At 40.2% G+C, this 18,341-nt stretch overlaps 1 protein-coding gene across 3 annotated transcripts in view; it reads left to right on the top strand.

The window, feature by feature from the left end:
- LOC126324835 (UDP-sugar transporter UST74c-like) overlaps positions 1-18,341 on the top strand; it is a 122,699-nt gene that overhangs the window by 72,446 nt on the left and 31,912 nt on the right. The window lies entirely within an intron of this gene.

Raw genomic sequence — 18,341 nt, forward strand, 5'->3', positions numbered from 1 at the left:
CACAGAGAAAGAAGGGTCCTGACATTTAAAGTGGGTTCCGTGCAGATGCTTCACTTGTTTTACATGACTAATCACATAATGTGATGGTTTCTCTTTTATGACAATGCCTTGGTGTTAATGCAGCTCTGAAGAGTACTGTTGTTTAACGTCATGTAGTTTTGATACTGCCAGATACCATTTGCATTGCTGGTAACTGCACTGCCAGCTGTTATGGCTCTTCTTTTACTGAATGAACTGTAGTGTTCTTTAGGTACATAGAAAATAAAAATTCAACAAGATTAGGAAAAAGGTAGATTGCTAGAAACCATGAAGATGGCCTGTTAGAGTTGGATAGGCACAATGAAAACTGTTACACATTATAGCTTTTGGTCAAAGGCTTCAACAAAGGAAATGCACACACATTCACACAAGCAAGCACACTTCACCCACATATGACCTCTACCACCAAATGGAGCCAGGAGGGTTATAGTACCTGGCTATTTTCTAGATAAGTTGCACAAGAGAGAGAATGTGAACTGTGCAAATGTGCTACATGTCTTTGTTCTACCACTAAGGGAGCCAGCCAATGGCTGGATGTACGTAGGTGTAGTGGGCTTGAAGTCACCACAAGCTGCTACATAGTCCCTAACAAAAACTGTAATCTAGGTGGTGTGGAATTCTACTTTTATTCCATTGTAGTCACAAAAATTCTCAGAATATTGATTTTGGCAAGTAATGGTCTCTTGAGACATGTTTAAAAAATGACAATTATTTATCAGAATGTGCTTTGAACGGATCTGAAGATGGTTGCTATTGACAGATATACATAATCTTAAGGACAACTTTTATGTTCATAGACTGAAATAAAGGGAAAAAAATAAAGTTGCCAGTTTGGTGTGTGGTCAAATCCACTAGGTAAACATCTATCCCACTGTAAAGTCCACATGTTAGACAATCACAACAGTAGATATGTGATGGAATGTAGTATGTTACAATGAGTTCGTAGTTGGCTTGGTTAAGGAAGATAAAAACGTTCAAAAATAAACTTAACCCACCTAGTGTACTCCGCTGGATGGGGGGGGGGGGGGGGGGGGGAGCAAAGTAGCATACTGTGGATGCCATCCCATCCAGCTGCCACAGCTCAGTTGAATTTAGCGTATGTAGATAAATTGAGTCTGACTGTTTTGATCTTAATAGCCCTAACATGCTTGTTAACCCCGAAAAAGGGTATGTAATTCATTGTTTGCTGGTTCATGTTTGCAGTCCCAGTACACACTGAAACCCCTGCACCACAATAGTGTAGCGCACCACAAGAGTATATCAGGTCTGCAGACATGTACTTCCAAATATAAATAAGTATGTAAAGTACTAACACAAGAATTGCTCCACTACTGTGTGGAGTACTAACATGCAACAAGTGAAGGGAACAAGAGTTGGGATTGCTTGGGGAGAGACCAAACAGTGAAGTCATCAGTCTAATCGGGTTAGGGAAGGAAGTCGGCCATGCCCTTTCAAAGGAACCATCCTGGCATTTGCCTGTAACGATTTTGTTAAATCGTGGAAAACGTAAATCAGGATGGCCGGATGTGGATTTGAACTGTCATTCTCTCGAATGAGAGTCCAATGTGCTAACCACTGCACTACCTCGTTTGGTAAAGGGAACAAGAAAACACTAGTTGTCATTGCATTTTGTTTCCAAGGTCACTAAAAGACTTAACTGGATACAGATTTCTTACAACATATTTTGTTATGAAGAGAGATAATCGGCCATTCTTAAGTGTCCCCATTGTACACCAATGAAAGTTCAAAAGGGATCCTGGGAATCTGTAGTCTATGCAGAGTCAAAATGGAACACATTTAGTTGAAACAACTATCTCAGTAACCTACTGCCAGCCTTAAAAATGTCAGGCTAGGAAGTTTCCCTTGAAATAGAACTGCCCAACACCTATAACTTTAACAAGAATGTTGTAATGTGTAAGCTCTTATGCATCAGAAGTAGATAAGGAGTAGGACGCAAGTGTCACACATGCAACAAAGAGATATGTGGAAAAAGGAAGAGCTGTAGAATACAGTGACTTTCATTCTTTGCTTTGGTTTTCCAGTATTACCTGAAAGCTAGGTACAGCTCTATACCCCAAACTTCTAAGATTGCTGTAATTGTCAAAACTTTGATCATACAAATTTTACGTGTATACCCACAGCAACATACAAAAACTGTACTTCAGCTGCACATTAGACATACAAATCTTTTGCCTGCCTTCCATTTTGCACAAATTGCCTTCATTCACTCAGTTTCGAGCAATGTCTGTGTCATTTGCTGAGAAGAAAATTCAGTTAGAGCTGAAGGTCACCAAATGAACGTTGTCTTAATACAAGGATAACATTGAAAAATCTATTAGTCATACACAATATTTTTTCACCTGGGAGTGAGGGTGCTTTGGTAGGCTTATCATGAGTTTTTATTGCAATATTTCACAAAATACACCGAAACACTTTACAGTATATGCACAACTGTGTTAAAATTGTGCGATATGTTTTCCTTAATTACCACTGTACTTATTTACTGAAACATCACTGCATGTTCCTGATAATGACCACATGAGGCCAAGTGTACAAGTATTGTACTTGGTTAATATATCCCCCCCAATGTTTTGCCCTCACCATCAAGAAAACTTAAAAAAGTACATAGTGCTACATCTACAATGTGATACTATAACACACCTGCAAAACAATACCTAAAATTTCCTGAGATGAGATCACCAGTTGTGAAACAGAAGGAAACAAGTAAGAGAATGTAGTGTAGAGTCCTTTATTTTTTGAGAAACATCACACTCCAGAAACAATGCAAAAGAACAAAATAAATCTCCAGTCCTGAAATGGTTCTAGTGAAATGCGGCATGCAGCAAGGGGACAGAAAACACTTTCCACGAGTATCTTGTGCTCATCATTAAAATGATTCCCATGAGTCAGTGTCCTGTAGAAGAATTTAAGCTCCTTGCCCAGGGAAAATGCTTTCACTTATCTCCAGGAGGTAAATTTGAGATACCTGTGCACCTTTAAGGGATTACAATCTCCATAAACCGGAAATTTTAGTAGTGACAAGAGAAATTAATGTGAGGCTTGCGTTTGCTAATGAGATTTATCATTCTTTAGCAGTCTCACGTATTACCATATTAAAATGATGTCGAACACAGTACTATACAAAAATGTGTGCATCCATTATGGCACTATAGTAAGAAGCCATCAAAGCGGCAACTTTCCCTCCTGCATTGACTGTGTGCTCTAGAAAGCATAAAACAAATACACAACAGGGAAATGATTTAGAATATCAAAGCTGCCATACAGAGAGAGAAAAAACCATGACCAAGAGCTATAATTCTTCTGTGTGCTGGGGACCAAGTGAAGGGTGCATTTAGAGGCAGCATTAGGAGATATTGTGCCATCCCCTGTCATTTTATTATATCAATTTTGGGCAGAAGTGTTATAACCTATGCAGCAAAAGATAGCATGTACGAAAATGTTCGGGAATGAAGAGGGAGTGACATGTGTGGCACTCTCAAAAACAGAGCGTCAACAGAACTGGCATAAAGTCCAAAAGCTTATTCAGGGACAAACGTGGAACTGTAATGGCACAAAACCATGAAGAATTCACAATTTGAATAAAAGTGAAGATAACCCAAGTAAACAAGAATCTGGGCTAATGCCAGAAAGCAATTAACTTTGGTGTACATATGGTCATGTCAGGAAATCTAAGACTCCGAAGGCACTGCCCAGTGTACATGCACTCATGCCACTTACAGTGGAGTTGCGGATCCCTCTATCGAACCCAAACAACTAGTCTGTCAAATCCCTCCTGCTTTGGCATGTAGAGCTGAAAATGCTCTGCCCCATGCCAGATCTCAAGTCAAGATGTGGGGTGGTGTGTTAGTTGTCATAGTAATATTCATTATACTACTTTGTCTAAAACTGACATGGGGAGACTGTGTACTGTGTAAAATTAATGTAGGTTGATTCTTACAAAGAAGAAGACAGCAACCAGCCCCTATTAACACTGCTATTTATTTAAGTAAATAGCATCATAACCAGTTTCGAACTGACAAGTTCATCATCAGACGGCTGTCCCCAAGATTTACTAGATGCACTTTGTATACTATTTTATTCTTCCACTGTAGTGAAATATTCTTCGTGTGTTGGTGCTCCATGGTGGAAAACAGTGTTAGAAGTGCCCTATGTGAACATAACTAACCCCAAACAATTAAATACAGAATAAACAAATATGTGTGGTTAAGTAGTTATAGCACTTGCATCGAAAATTCTGCACAATTTTGTTGCGAATTCGCAGGATTGTATTTTCAAAATATTGCAAAATATATGCAGCATTTATGATTCGCATATCTCTCTCTCTCTCTCTCTCTCTCTCACACACACACACACACACACACACACACACACACACACACACACACACACACACACACCCCAAAAAGTATTTGCCACATGTGAAGTTGACACAAAGATTGCAGTTTCACAAATACAACAGTGCCAGAGATGTTCTCTCTGAGATATTACAATATACAAATTGCTTTGATTTCACAGTATGACTGTTTTTAAAGAATGGACATAACATAATGAACATTAAAACACAAAGATAAACCTTACATTATGAGCATATAATATTACAAATGAAGTTGACAGATGTAGTAACCAGCTTATGTGAATGTTATTTACATGGTATTATGTAAATATTGTGCTGTATACAGGGAGCAACAGAGAGGTGGAATAAAATGAATAATATGACAGTAACAATTATATTAACATCATATGGTGCACTGAAATTTTGAATCAAGTATAGTTGCAATAAAGTGTGACTAAGCAGGCAGCTATATTCTTGTGTAAAGCAGTGCCAAAGAAGTTGATTTATACATTTCTTTAACTTGACAGTGAATTTTTTTTCCCAAGAATCAAGGTAACATTACAAATATTTATAGTACATAGAATAAACGTTACATTGTGAGCATACCATATTCAGGGATCATTAATTACAAATAAATTAGGAAAATGTGGTGACCAGTTTGTATGAATGTTATTTATATGATTTGTATGAATATTATTTATATGGTATTGTGCCATAAACAGGCAACAACATATAGATGAGATACATGAATAATGTGACAGTAGAAATAATATTAATGTAGTATGGCACACCACTTTTTTAATTAATTTTAAAGTTGGAGCAGGCAGCCATATTATGATGTAATACTTTGTTTATAAACGTCAGAAAATAACTTGTAGGCATAACAAAAGACTTGGTCTGAAAAGTAAAAACAGTAGTTTCAGTGCCAAAAATCCCCATACTAACCTACATCAGTTCGATGAAAGTTATTTATTCGATTAATATCACTTTTACGAATATTGAACTTGCCCTCATAAACAAAGGCCTTAAGCACGACATAGAACCAAATCTTAATGGCAAAAACCTAAAAAGCCTTGTTGCATCCACTAAGCTTGCACGCGATGCTGCTAAATAAAATCCCAGTGAAACCAAACCTTCAGAGCCAATAAAATAATCACAAGACACCTAAAAAATACTTCACATCAAAATAGTGACCAAAAGACACTGAATTGTGTTAACTTCAAACTTTCTGACAGTAAGTTTCTAATAGTGAAGTCAGTCAAAGGTAATGTGCAGTTTTAATGCATGAAAATGAAGATGTTGAAAAGACCATGGAATTTTTCAGTAGTAATAACATAATCGAATTAGACTTTGATCCTACTTTTAAATTTCAGGCAAACTTAAGAAAACTCTTCAGAACTGTAATTTCCTCCTAAGTGAGAAGTGCGTGACTTCATTGCTATTGAACACCACCGCCCCCTTGCCTTCCGTCTCAGCCTAAGATACATAAACAGCATTGTTCGGTCAGGCCTTTTGTTAACTCTAGGTACAGATTATATTACAAACAGCTAGCTCTTCAGAATACCCATTGTACTTTTGAAAACATACAAATTACTTCAGGTTTAATAACAAAATTTACAAACAGAATGATGGGTTGCCAATGGGTAGAAGCCTACCGGTAGCTGGAAATCAGCAGACTTTTACATTAACCACTTAGAGCACACATTTTTCAAAACTAACAGTCATATCAACAGTAAAAATCATCTACTATAAAAGGTATATATATGATACAATTATTCTTTTTGATGGATATAATGAAGAAATTGACACGTCAGCAACCAAGCTGAGCAGCATGCACAGTAACATCAAATTCGCTGTTGAACATGAATCCAATAACAGCATCAATTTCTTAGATTTAAAAATTTCCAGAAAAAACCAGAACATCACTTTGAAATTTACAGAAAGCAAACAGCCACAGATGTGCGCATCAACAGCTCATCTTGCCATCCAAACCAACATAGGATAGCATACTTCAGATCCATGCTGAATTGCCTGCATAAAATACCATTGGAACCAGTTGCACAACATAAAGAAACCAATATCATTAAAGCCATAACTCTAAACAATGGATATAACCATCACGTTATTGATAAGTTATCACAAAAAATCCGAAAAACAACAAACAAATCCCCACACCAGACACCTATGCAGTCAACACAAGTCTGTAGAAAGCAGCAAAAAATATGTCTCACTTCCTTTTCTAGGGAGTGTATCCCATAAAATAAGAAATCTTTTCAAAAACATAAATATAAACTTCCACACAAACTGTAAACTTCAGCAGCATAACATAAAGAATAACAACCCCCATACAAAAGATCATGTATATATAAACACAAATTCCAACATTACCCCTCCTCCTACATTGGACAGACTGGGAAAAACCTTGAGATTAGATTCAAAGAACATTTAGATGCCATATGTTAGAACACTCCTTCAAAATCTGCATTTGCAATGCACACAACTCTCAGTAAACATGGAGTAAAAAACATTGAAGACCACATCCAAATATTGCGTTATACTGAGAAAGGTAGTCTCATTAATCTGCTTGAAGCAATAGAAATAGATACACACAAAAGCTAATCACCACATCATATTCTCAATGGGCAGACAGAGGTAGCCAATGCAACCTTTCTACAAAATTTCACTCACTAATTATCCACTTTAAAACATAAACAAACACTACTCCATTTAACAACAACATGCAATCAATAAGCCAAACAAAGTATTAAATCATAATATGACTGCCTGCTCAGTCACACATTACTCCAACTGTAAAACTGATTTTTTTAGAAGAGAGAGAGAGAGAGAGAGAGAGAGAGAGAGAGAGAGAGAGAGAAGGGTTCCTTACTACATTAATATAATTTCTACTGCCACATTATTCATGTATGTCATCTATATGTTGTTGATTGTTTATGGCATAGTATTTACAAAATACCATATAAGTAACATTCATACAAACTGGTCACCACATTTTCCTAATTTATTTGTAATTAATGCTCCCTGAATATGGTATGCTCACAATGTAACGTTTATTCTTTGTACTATAAATACTTGTAATGTTACCTTGATTCTTGGGAAAAAAAATTCACTGTCAAGTTAAAGAAATGTATAAATCAACTTCTTTGGCACTGCTTTACACAAGAATATAGCTGCCTGCTTAGTCACACTTTATTGCAACTATACTTGATTCAAAATTTCAGTGCACCATATGATGTTAATATAATTGTTACTGTCATATTATTCATTTTATCCCACCTCTCTGTTGCTCCCTGTATACAGCACAGTATTTACATAACACCATGTAAGTAACATTCACACAAGCTGGTTACAAATGTCAACTTCATCTGTAATATTATATGCTCATAATGTAAGGTTTATCTTTGTGTTTTAATGTTCATTATATTACGTCCATTATTTAAAAACAATCATATTGTGAAATCAAAGCAGTCTGTATATTGTAATATCTCAGAGAGTTGTATTTGTAAAACTGCAATCTTTGCTTCAACTTCACATGTGGCAAATACTTTTTGGTGTGTGTGTGTGTGTGTGTGTGTGTGTGTGTGTGTGTGTGTGTGTGTGTGTGTGTGTGTGTGTGTGTACACAATATGGTGATATACAAATCAATTTCAAAACTACAATCCTGCAACATCGCAACAAAATTGCGCGGAATTTTCGATGTAAGTATTATAACAACTTAACCTCACATATTTGTTTACTCTGTATTTAATCATTTGGGGTCGGTTATGTTCACATAGGGCACTTCTAACACTGTTTTCTACTGTAGGGCACGAACACACCAAGAATATTTCACTACAGTGGAAGAATAAAATTGAAAACTGACGATTATGCATCTTGTAAATCTTGTGAACAGCCGTTTGATGATGAACTTGTCAGTTCAAAACCAGTTACGGTGCTATTTACTTGAATAAATAGGGGCATTAATAGTGGCTGGATAATGTCTTTTCCTTTGTAAAAATCAAATTACAATATTCATTTTTCATAAGAGGAAATTGGAATTATTGTAAATATTGCTCGCGGTCTTTTACGAGAGCCTGATTCCTGTGGTCAGCCAGAAAGTGATGGAGACCATACTGACCATAGTTCCCAGTCTGCAAGTCCACATTCTTGTCCAGCTCAGTGAAAGAAATATTTCATTTCTCTATTTGCTCAGTGGGATCAGGACTATGATTATAAATGAAGGTTTTAAGTTCTAATCAATATATACATTTGGTAAAGTTTCACATGCACAACACTGTAATATTCGTGATGTTCATACTGACAGTAAATCTCTCTCCTAAACAGCATTATGAACAGTTCAGAGGCGACCTCTACGGTAAGTCCCTATCAAATTGCCTTTTGCCCTGACCACTGATAAACAAAATAAATGTTCGCCACAAAAGTGAAAAATAATAGTCACAACTTGTCACATTGAATTAACATTCGGAACGTCACACTTAGTTACTTTTGTGAAATCTAAGTGATCCAGGACACTGAAGTCCTCGCGAGTTCACTTCTGATTATTACTGAAAATAAGGGTCGCGTACTCCAGCGTTTGACTGATGCAGATCTTATGATGGCTGGGTGCGAAGTCAAGCGTAGTCTTGCCTCTTTGACTGTATTTATATATGTGGCGTGCTGACGGCCAGGGGAACACCTGCTGTCATCCACCCTATGCACACGGTAGTCTCTAAAGGGCCGCTTTCTCGGACACGCAATATTTAATAAGTGCTATGAATCAATTTAGAATCTTCGTAATTCTGCAAGCATGTAGGTAAGTTAGTTAAAATCACAGAAAAAGTTTGTTTAGCCTTCTAGAATTTTTAGAATGGAGCTGATAGGAGAAAATGATATCTGAACTAAAACTTCGAGACCTGGTATTAGTTATTAACATAAAGGTCCTAAAACTTGTTTTAGCTGTATTATTTAATAGGTTTCATCAGCTTGGCAGGTCTTGAGCTGACAATGGGTTGACACTCCACCAGGGACTGGTGGTGAAGAACTAATGAGGACTAAGGGTCACTTTCTGCCACTTGTGGTAAAGATGAAGGGAGGTACTCAACCTGCATCAGATTCAGATCTCCCCCCCCCCCCCCCCCCCCCCACCACCCCACCTCCCCACTCCACCATCTGCCTCCTGGCAAATGTACAGCTGTTTTCTCAGGCAACAGTGTAAATTAATTATATAATTATATAACAAATTATGCACAGGTGGGAACCTCTGGATGCCCTGGGTGCTACTCGGTGTTGGAAGCAAGGTTTGGTTGGTCCTTGCTGCCTGTGCTAAGGGCTCCTCTGCATGTGATTTATGGCTCTGGCTACTCAGTTTGGCATGAGCATGGCTAGTTCACAAGAAATGTCAGGTGCTGCTGACCTACAGTGACATAATGTTGTCACCTCTTATGTCCCACCACAATGCGTTACATCTAACCGTGTCTGCCATAAAATGTATTACCAGACAGTGGAAACTTGCTGGCATGACTTGCTGACAAGATGCGTGTGGAACTGGGGACAAGAAGTCAGTCAGCATGGCTGATGGTTGCAGTTGTTTGGTAAGACATGAGAAACCTTGTCAGATTATCACGTCTAAATACTGCCAAGACTATTTTCTTTAGTTGTGATATCAGTGTCAAGATAAACCACTCAACTTCTGTTTGATGCCAGAAGAAAGAGAATGGTGGTCAAATGCTGAATTGCACATTGGCAGCAAAACGCTTCAAAATCCTCAGACATGAACTGGTGACCATAGAGACTGATATGTGGTGCATCCTTGACAGTGAAAATGATGGCAAAGGTCAGAATTATAGCGTGAGACATTGTGGAGGGCAAGTGAGTAGTTCATGGTAAATTAAACAAGGGGTCTCATCAGAAGCCACTTAGTCCCAGAAAGGGGCTGGTGACGTCCACATGCACCCGGCCTCATTGGTGTTCCAGCACTGGCCATTGAGAGAATGTTTGCAGTGGGATCTTGCTTGTGAGTGCACAGTTAACAGGCACACACTATGTACTCAGCAATGGAAACAACTGCTGGCCACACCCACGTTATATGCTGACGATTTCTGCATCTTTTTCAGCTCCTCCACCATTGCTGTTGCAGAACGTAGGTTGCAGGGAGCAATACGCAAGGCGCAGACATGGGCCCTAGCCCATGGGTTTCAATTTTCTGCTGCGAAGACTTGTCATGCACTTTTGTCGGCGTCGAACTGCCCATCCCCACCCTGAGCTCTATCTTCAGGGTGCCATGCTCAGGGTTGTTGACACTTACCGTTTTCTGGGATTGCTGTTCGATGCCCGGCTTACGTGGCTTCCACATATTCGTCAGCTCAAGCGCCAGTGCTGGCAGCATCTGAATGCCCTCCGCTGCCTCAGCAACACAACTTGGGATGCAGATCGTAATACGCTGCTGCAGCTCTACAAAGCCCTCATGCTGTCCCGACTGGATTATGGGAGTGTGGTGTATGGCTCAGCGTCGCCCTCAGCATTGCAACTGCTGGACCCTGTTCACTATTGTGGGGTTCGACAGGCGACAGGAGCATTCTGCACCAGCCCTGTTCATAGCCTCCTTGCTGAGGCTGGGGTTCCTTCCTTTCGTATTCGGCGTCAACAACCGTTAGCAAACTATGCTGCCCACGTCCGTTGTTCGCCCCGTCACCCTAACTACCATCTCCTTTTCGCTAATGCGGCAGTCCATATCCCACACCAGCGTCCACGATCAAGCCATACAATTGGGATCCGTGTTTGGTCTCTCCTTCGTGAACTCGAGTGTTTGCCTCTTCCATCTGCTTACCAGGTCCGCCCACATACGCCTCCAGCTTCGGCTGGAACTTTCCCGATGGCCTAAGGATTCGGTTCCTCCTGCAGTCTTGCGCCGCCATTTCCTTGCTCTCCTCGGCGCATACCATGACTCGGAGGTTATCTATACCGATGGCTCGATGGTTGATGGCCGTGTGAGGTACGCTTATGCTCATGCGGACTATGTCGACCAGTGCTCCTTGCAGCAAGGCAGCAGTGTTCACACTGCAGAACTGACAGCCATTTTTCGTGCCCTTGAGCATATTCGTACCAGCACTGGAGAGTCATTCGTCATTTGCAGTGACTCGCTCAGTAGTCTGCAGGCTCTTGACCAGTGCTACCCATGCCATCCCATTGTTGGTGCCATCCAGGGGTCCATTCACACTCTTGAACAGCGTGGTCGTTTGGTGGTGTTAATATGGACCCCGGGCCACGTTGGAATCGTGGGAAATGAACTTGCCGACAAGTTGGCCAAAGAGGCAACCCGCAAACAGATGCTGGAAATCGGCCTACCGGCAATTGATCTCCGAAAGATTATGCACTGTCGAGTCTTTGGGATGTGGGGAGTCGAATGGTGCACTCTGTCTGCACCTAATTAGCTGCGGCAAGTAAAGGAGACCACGACTGTGTGGGGTTCCTCCATGCGTGCCTCTCGCAGGGATTCTGTTGTTCTGTGTAGGCTCCGCATTGGTCACTCTTGGCTGACGCATGGTCATCTGCTGCATCGAGAGGACCCCCCTCATTGTCGCTGTGGTGCAACCATGACGGTGGCGCATCTGTTGTTGGAATGTCCTCTTTTAAGCGCTCTCAGGTGTGCTTTTAATCTCCAGGGTGATTTATCCTCTCTTTTAGGTGACAATGTCTCTATGGCAGATCGGGTTTTACATTTTATTCGCGCAAACGGCTTTTATAGCTCCATTTAATTTTATTACATCACCCTCTTTTGAGCTGTATTTTTAATTAGTTTTGTGTTGTAATTTGACTCCATCCTAATCTTTTAAGTGGAGGTTTTAACGTGTTGCAGAGTGACTGGCTCATCCTATTATTTTCGTGATCAGCCAGCCACGATCCTCTGCTGTACAGTTTTAATTCTTTCTACCTTTTTTCTCTATGTTGTTTTTGTTGCTGTGCTCCGTTTTCCATGTTTCTTTATTATTGACCGTGGGGATTTTCTTCCCTTGGAATTTTTATCTTGTGCTTCGAATGACAAATGGATGGTTTCACTGTGCTCTGTGTGTTTATGAAACAAGGGACCGATGACCGATGCAGTTTGGTCCCTTTAATCCTCAACCAACCAACCAACCAACTGCTGGCCAATAGACATGTTGCTAGACCAGCACTTTCATGTGACGTAGCAGCCATGGTACACATGTAACACCTACAGAATGTGTTGTTGCATTGATGGTGGAATAACAGTGTGACAATTATGGTCTGTACTTAGCAGGAAGATGTCATCAACAACAATGAGCCTATCATAAAATTGTAAATATGTCCAGAGCACTGATTATGACCCTGTGTGGAAAACGTCGCAGCTAACATTGCTCGGCCACAACATTAACGCTGCACGAGAGGATCTTCACTTGTAGCTCCTGTGACTTCCCAACCACCAAAGAAAACTCGTTGAGGGTATATTGCAAATTATGGTCCAGCGCAAAACAGACTGCCTCCTGCCTGTCATTGGTGTCTGGACTCTACAGCAATAAAGTCAAAGCTTCCACATTCTTGTGCAGTGATGTTGGTCTGTAGTGAATATTACAGGAGTAATTACTCAAACGAGAGCCAGTGCTGTAAAATTTTGCAATTCTCTCTAGAAACTCAGACTGGGGACAACTGAGATGAGCTGCTTATGGTCTGTAGGCTGGTGGAACCTAGTGCCATATAAGAAAATGTGGAATAGTTTTACACTATATATGATCGCGAGTGCGTACGTCTCAATCTGAGAGTAATTTCTCCATGCTTTTGATGAGGCCTTAGAGGTGAATAAAACAGGGTGCTTTGAGATACTGGGATTTCTGTGTGAGCACAGAAATCACAGTGGTGCAGTGTTGGTGGTAACTTGAATAAAAGGCTTACCAGGAGTGAAAGAAGCCAAACACAGTGCGTAGCAGAGGTGACATGCTTCATACCACAAAAACTTCACTTCTTTATTACGAAGCAGGTTCATTAGTGACAAGGGCATGGAATGAATTTTGTGTAGTAATTTACTTTTCCTAAATAGTCTGTAAACTCTATAATATTCTCAGGAACTGATATATTTGCTATTTATGCAACATGCTCTACTGGAGGTATGATATCATTCTTACTTACCATGCCCTGAGAAATGCACTCTACAAGGAAAAAAGCTAAATTTCCAAAGGTCATGTAGCAGCCCATTGTCCAATAGCTGCAGAAAAACCACATGTGAAGTTTGCAAATACTGTTCTGTCATGGAGCCAGTAACGCAAATGTCTCCATAACTGATGCAGCACGGAAAGTTCTTAAGTTGCTCTAGAAAACACTGAAGCTACCACAAACAGCAAATGGTTAAACTGATACATCCCAAAAGAAATACTTAATACTAAAATTCACCATGACTCAATGTCCACTGTCAGCTCAAATTCTGTATCCCTGAAGTCAGCTTTGGAGAAATCCTGACTGCCAGCCAACTTAACCAGCAACTCGTCAGGACACAGTATGGGATTAACATATGTTTCACATTGTGCATTGATAGTGTGCTTGAAATGACTGCAAAGTTTAAAATTGCTGTTCGGTTTCTGTATCATGAGGTGTCCCATTGGCTAGATGAAACCAGTGACACCACACCAAGATTCTGCCATCCGTCAAGCTCCACCTCCACCTTCACTTTCCAGTATAGCAAACAGCAAGAGGTTGGCTTGACAGAACATAGGAACAGCAAACTGTTACTGTTGCTTGGACCTCAAAATGGATGTCTGTACCCAGATCCCTGCCTCCAAGTTCCAAAATGGTACTACTGAGAGACAAGGTTAACTTTACCGACTACTTTAAATCAAAAAATAGTGAAAGCATGAAATCCTAGTATTTTTTCTGCCAATTGTGAATTGACAAGAAATGAGAGTTGGTATCTAACATTTTTGCAACAACATGCTTGGTGTTGAGGGGTGAGTGCACTCATTAGTAATAAGTATCCAAACTATTCAGACTGGCTGAGGCTACTGTGTCACATTGAATCATCATGCAACACCCAGCTATCTCAGTCTGCTATGGTACATTGTGGCTGTAGGCCTGCTGAGGTGTTTGCAGACTTGTTGGCGAGATGAATACACCAAACAGATAAAGAAGGATGTAGGTTGCAGTAGCTACTGGGAGATGAAGAAGCTTGCACATGATAGAGTAATATGGAGAGCTGCATCAAACCAGTCTCAGGACTGAAGACCACAACAACAACAACAACAACAACAACATGGGAACTTTATCCCATGGCACTGCTTGTCATCATTCCTTGCACACAACTGATAAGTGCCCTGGCGAATGTAAAGCTGTAAAAGTTGAAATAAAATAGGGGCAGTGTATTTTCTCATGTAATGACCAGCAATCTGGACAAAACTGCCATTCTTGTGGCACAGAATCTGATGCTGGGAATGCAGGCACTCTGCACCTGCTATGAACTCAATGGTGTTTCTCTTGTGGCACACACAGAGAACAGTCCTCTGTGGGGCCCCCTTCTTTCTTACTAGTATTGGGGTGCTAGAGAACCTCCTGTCACTATGCTCAACTGACCAACTTGTTCATGGTTGCCGAAGCCTGAATAGCCTTTGATGGGGGACCTTCCCTCCTGGTGGGGGTCTCATTAAGTTTTGCCACCTCCCTCTCATCCAAAAGTACATTCTGTGCAGCAGTGATAAATTCTTCTCATTCTGCAATTTGTGCTAGCTCATCTGAAGTCAGATCAGAATGTGTTAACTCCTTATTTTGCAGCGACCTGTTTGGTGTCAGTCACACCATTTCATCAGTAATTAGTGTGTAGAAAGTTACATTATTTTTCCAGGATCTGTAAGGGGTTTAAATTTCTTTACCACCTCATATGAAATACTGCTACTCAACAATGATGACAAAAAGTGATTTGAGCTATAGAGTTGATGAGCCTTACCTGGCAGTATACATTATTTATAATCATTGTTGCTATAATATCATCGCTAACCCTCGTTTCTGTACGGACACTTTCAATAATATTCAGCTTATTTGAGCTAAAAGGTCCATTGCGTGTGGGCTGCTGAGTGAGCTACTCAGACAATTTTCAGAAGTGTTCAAAAGTATTTTGCATGACTGCCTGTAATCCTTGAGCAGTTTGAAAGCCCTCAACCAGTGTTAACTTTGCCCTCCCTTGGACATGGCTATGTGGGATACCCTGTATGCCCTTGGCCAATGTGGACACTAAATGACCTTTGTGTGGACCCCAGGCTGCTTTGGGATCTCAGGTAATGAACTTGCTGATAGCCTGGCCAAACTGTCTGTGAGTAAGACTAAAGATTGGTATTCTGGAAACAGACCTCTGATCAGTATTAGGCCATGGTATCTGGAATACAGAAAGGCTCTCTCTGTCTTCACAAAACTAACTATGGGTGATAAAGGAGACTGCAGATCTGTGGAGGTTCCCAATGCAGGCTTCTCACAAAGACTGTAGCATTCTTTGCAGGCTCCACATCAGCCATATTTGGCCGACTCGTGGTCATCGCCTCCATCAGAAGGACCCATCCCTCTGTCGTTGTGGTTCACGTTTGGTGGTGGTCCATACATTGCTGAAGTGTCTTTACTTAGCTGTCATGTGGCAGGGTCTTAACTACCTGGCTTGCACCCCTGGTGTTAAGAGTAGGTGCCCCAGCAGCTGACTTAATTTTACATTTTATTTGTAAAGTGGGGGCTTTCGCCACTCTGTTTAAGGAGGCCACTAAACCTTATAAGCCCATCGAGGGATTGGCAGAACACAGTTGCCTCTTCTGCCCAGACCAGGTTGCATCTGTCTGGGCTACGTGGTCCACACCAATCCTCATCAAACCTGCTCTTTTACTCTTCTTCCGTCCTCCCATGTAGTCTGTGCAACTTCTTCATCTTTTATTTGTTCTTCTCTTGTTCTGTCAGTGTTGCTAATCTTTCCCAGACAGTATCTGATTGTGGTATTCAGATAAGTAGTGAGGGGTGGGGGGATGTTTATGTCCCTTTATTGCCCTGTCTTCAGGGGCTTTTGGCTGCTCCCTAGACAGGGCATCACATCTGCCTTTCTTGCTATGTCTCCCTTTCTTTTTCCTCTTATCTAACCTTCATGGACCTTTTGTAGACCTTGGGGTTTCTTCCCCTGGGCTTTGTGCAATAGGACATGTTTAATCTACAGTCATGTAGACCTGTCTGAGGCAGAAGACTAATGACTTAATAATGTAGTCCCTTTAACCAACCAACTAATACAACTTTCTTCAATTTGTCTCATGTCATCATATGACACTTGAATTCGACCTGTACTCAATCCCTTACAGACCCATAGAGATTACTAAAATTGCTTAAACCAATAGTTCATGTTTTTCGTGGTTGGTAATTAAATGCAGAGTCAGTTGAAATGTCCTCTGCAAAGAAATTGCCAACTCATTTCTTCTGAATGCAAGAAGACAGAAAACCTTACATTGCATGTTAGCCATCGTACATGCTATTGATGCAAACTGTCTGGCTGTTATTGGGAGCACTCTAGCAGTTCATGCAACTGTCAGTGCTCTAGTGGCGGTAATTGAAATGTCTGGCCCTCCTCTTTAATGATATGTAGATATTCAAATCCAAAGGAATAAAAATTAAATTGGGTCAATATTTTTAAACAAACTCACATTTTTATATTTAAAGTATGCATGCATGTTACTTTTAAGTATTGATTGGTGACAATTTACATGGCTAAGGTTTATTTTGTCCAAGCTACATTTTTGTGTGTGACAAGTGACTCAAGTGTAAGGTTTGCTAGAATAACTAATTGCCCATTTGAGTAACTATGGACTAAGATTGTTTTGCAATCTTGTCATCTGGACCTATTTCCAAAATACCAGCAGGCTGCATTGTTTTAAAAGTTTTGTCATTCTAGCTTTGACAGTAGCCACATACACCCATTTGACCAAGCAAGTTGCACTGGATTTGCATTCGAGAGGCCAACTGTTCAGACCCACATCTGTGATTTCCCTAAATCACTTCAGGCAAATGCTGGGATTGTGTTCCTTGGAAAGAGATTGACAGGGCTCTGTTGTCCTTTCCACACTCTAAAACTTTTTGTTATTATATTTTTGCAAGTAACATTATCTAATTATCCATTGCTTACATCATTTCTCTTCCTCTTTTGTTAGCTTTATATAAAGGGGTGCAATCTACCAATAAAACAATTTGTGTACCATATGAATATATAGGAATGCAGGTGAATTTTGATAGTCTTTTCAGGTTATCAGCCAAGTCAGGGCTTCAGCCTGTGGCCAGTGTGACACCCTGACTCTGCTGCTAACCCGAAAAGACTGTCATATACGAATGGTTATGAATATGAATAAAGAGTGAGCTGGCTGTTCTTTGTTCCTTAAAATATTTTGAAAATATTTCCTCCTCCAGGAAATACTGTTATATTAGAATGGTGTCCATTAAAGTAAGTTTCTATTTTCATTTTATGTATTAGCTTTCAGGATGTATATAGCTAACATTGAAGTTAAAAGTATGATTGCAGTTAGAAATAACAGCCTCTTAACTTCAGTTAAAGTGAGATACTTTTAATGACAGCTTTATTACTGAACACTAGAAACATAAGGGAGGGAAAGATGATGTAAGTGGAGCATGCAAGTGCTGATTGGAAATATAATTGCAATGGGTTTTACTTGGCAGACAGTTTTATTAGATAAATGCTAATTCTCTCTTTCAGACAATAGTTGTAAGAGAAAGTACTGAACAGATTGTAAAAATGTGACTTACAGGGGAAAATATTAAGATTTCAGTATCGTATCATCTGTATAATAGATGAATTAATATTTCCTGATTCAGTTTCTGTCTGTGTGTTTGGGGTATTCTCAGGAACTGCTGTAGAGATATTGATAGGGTTTCCACTGATACAATTATTCATGAGTAAGGTTTGTGGACACAGGTCTAAGGCTACCAC

The sequence above is a fragment of the Schistocerca gregaria genome, chromosome 2 (assembly GCF_023897955.1).
Source record: "Schistocerca gregaria isolate iqSchGreg1 chromosome 2, iqSchGreg1.2, whole genome shotgun sequence".
Lineage (NCBI taxonomy): Eukaryota > Metazoa > Arthropoda > Insecta > Orthoptera > Acrididae > Schistocerca > Schistocerca gregaria.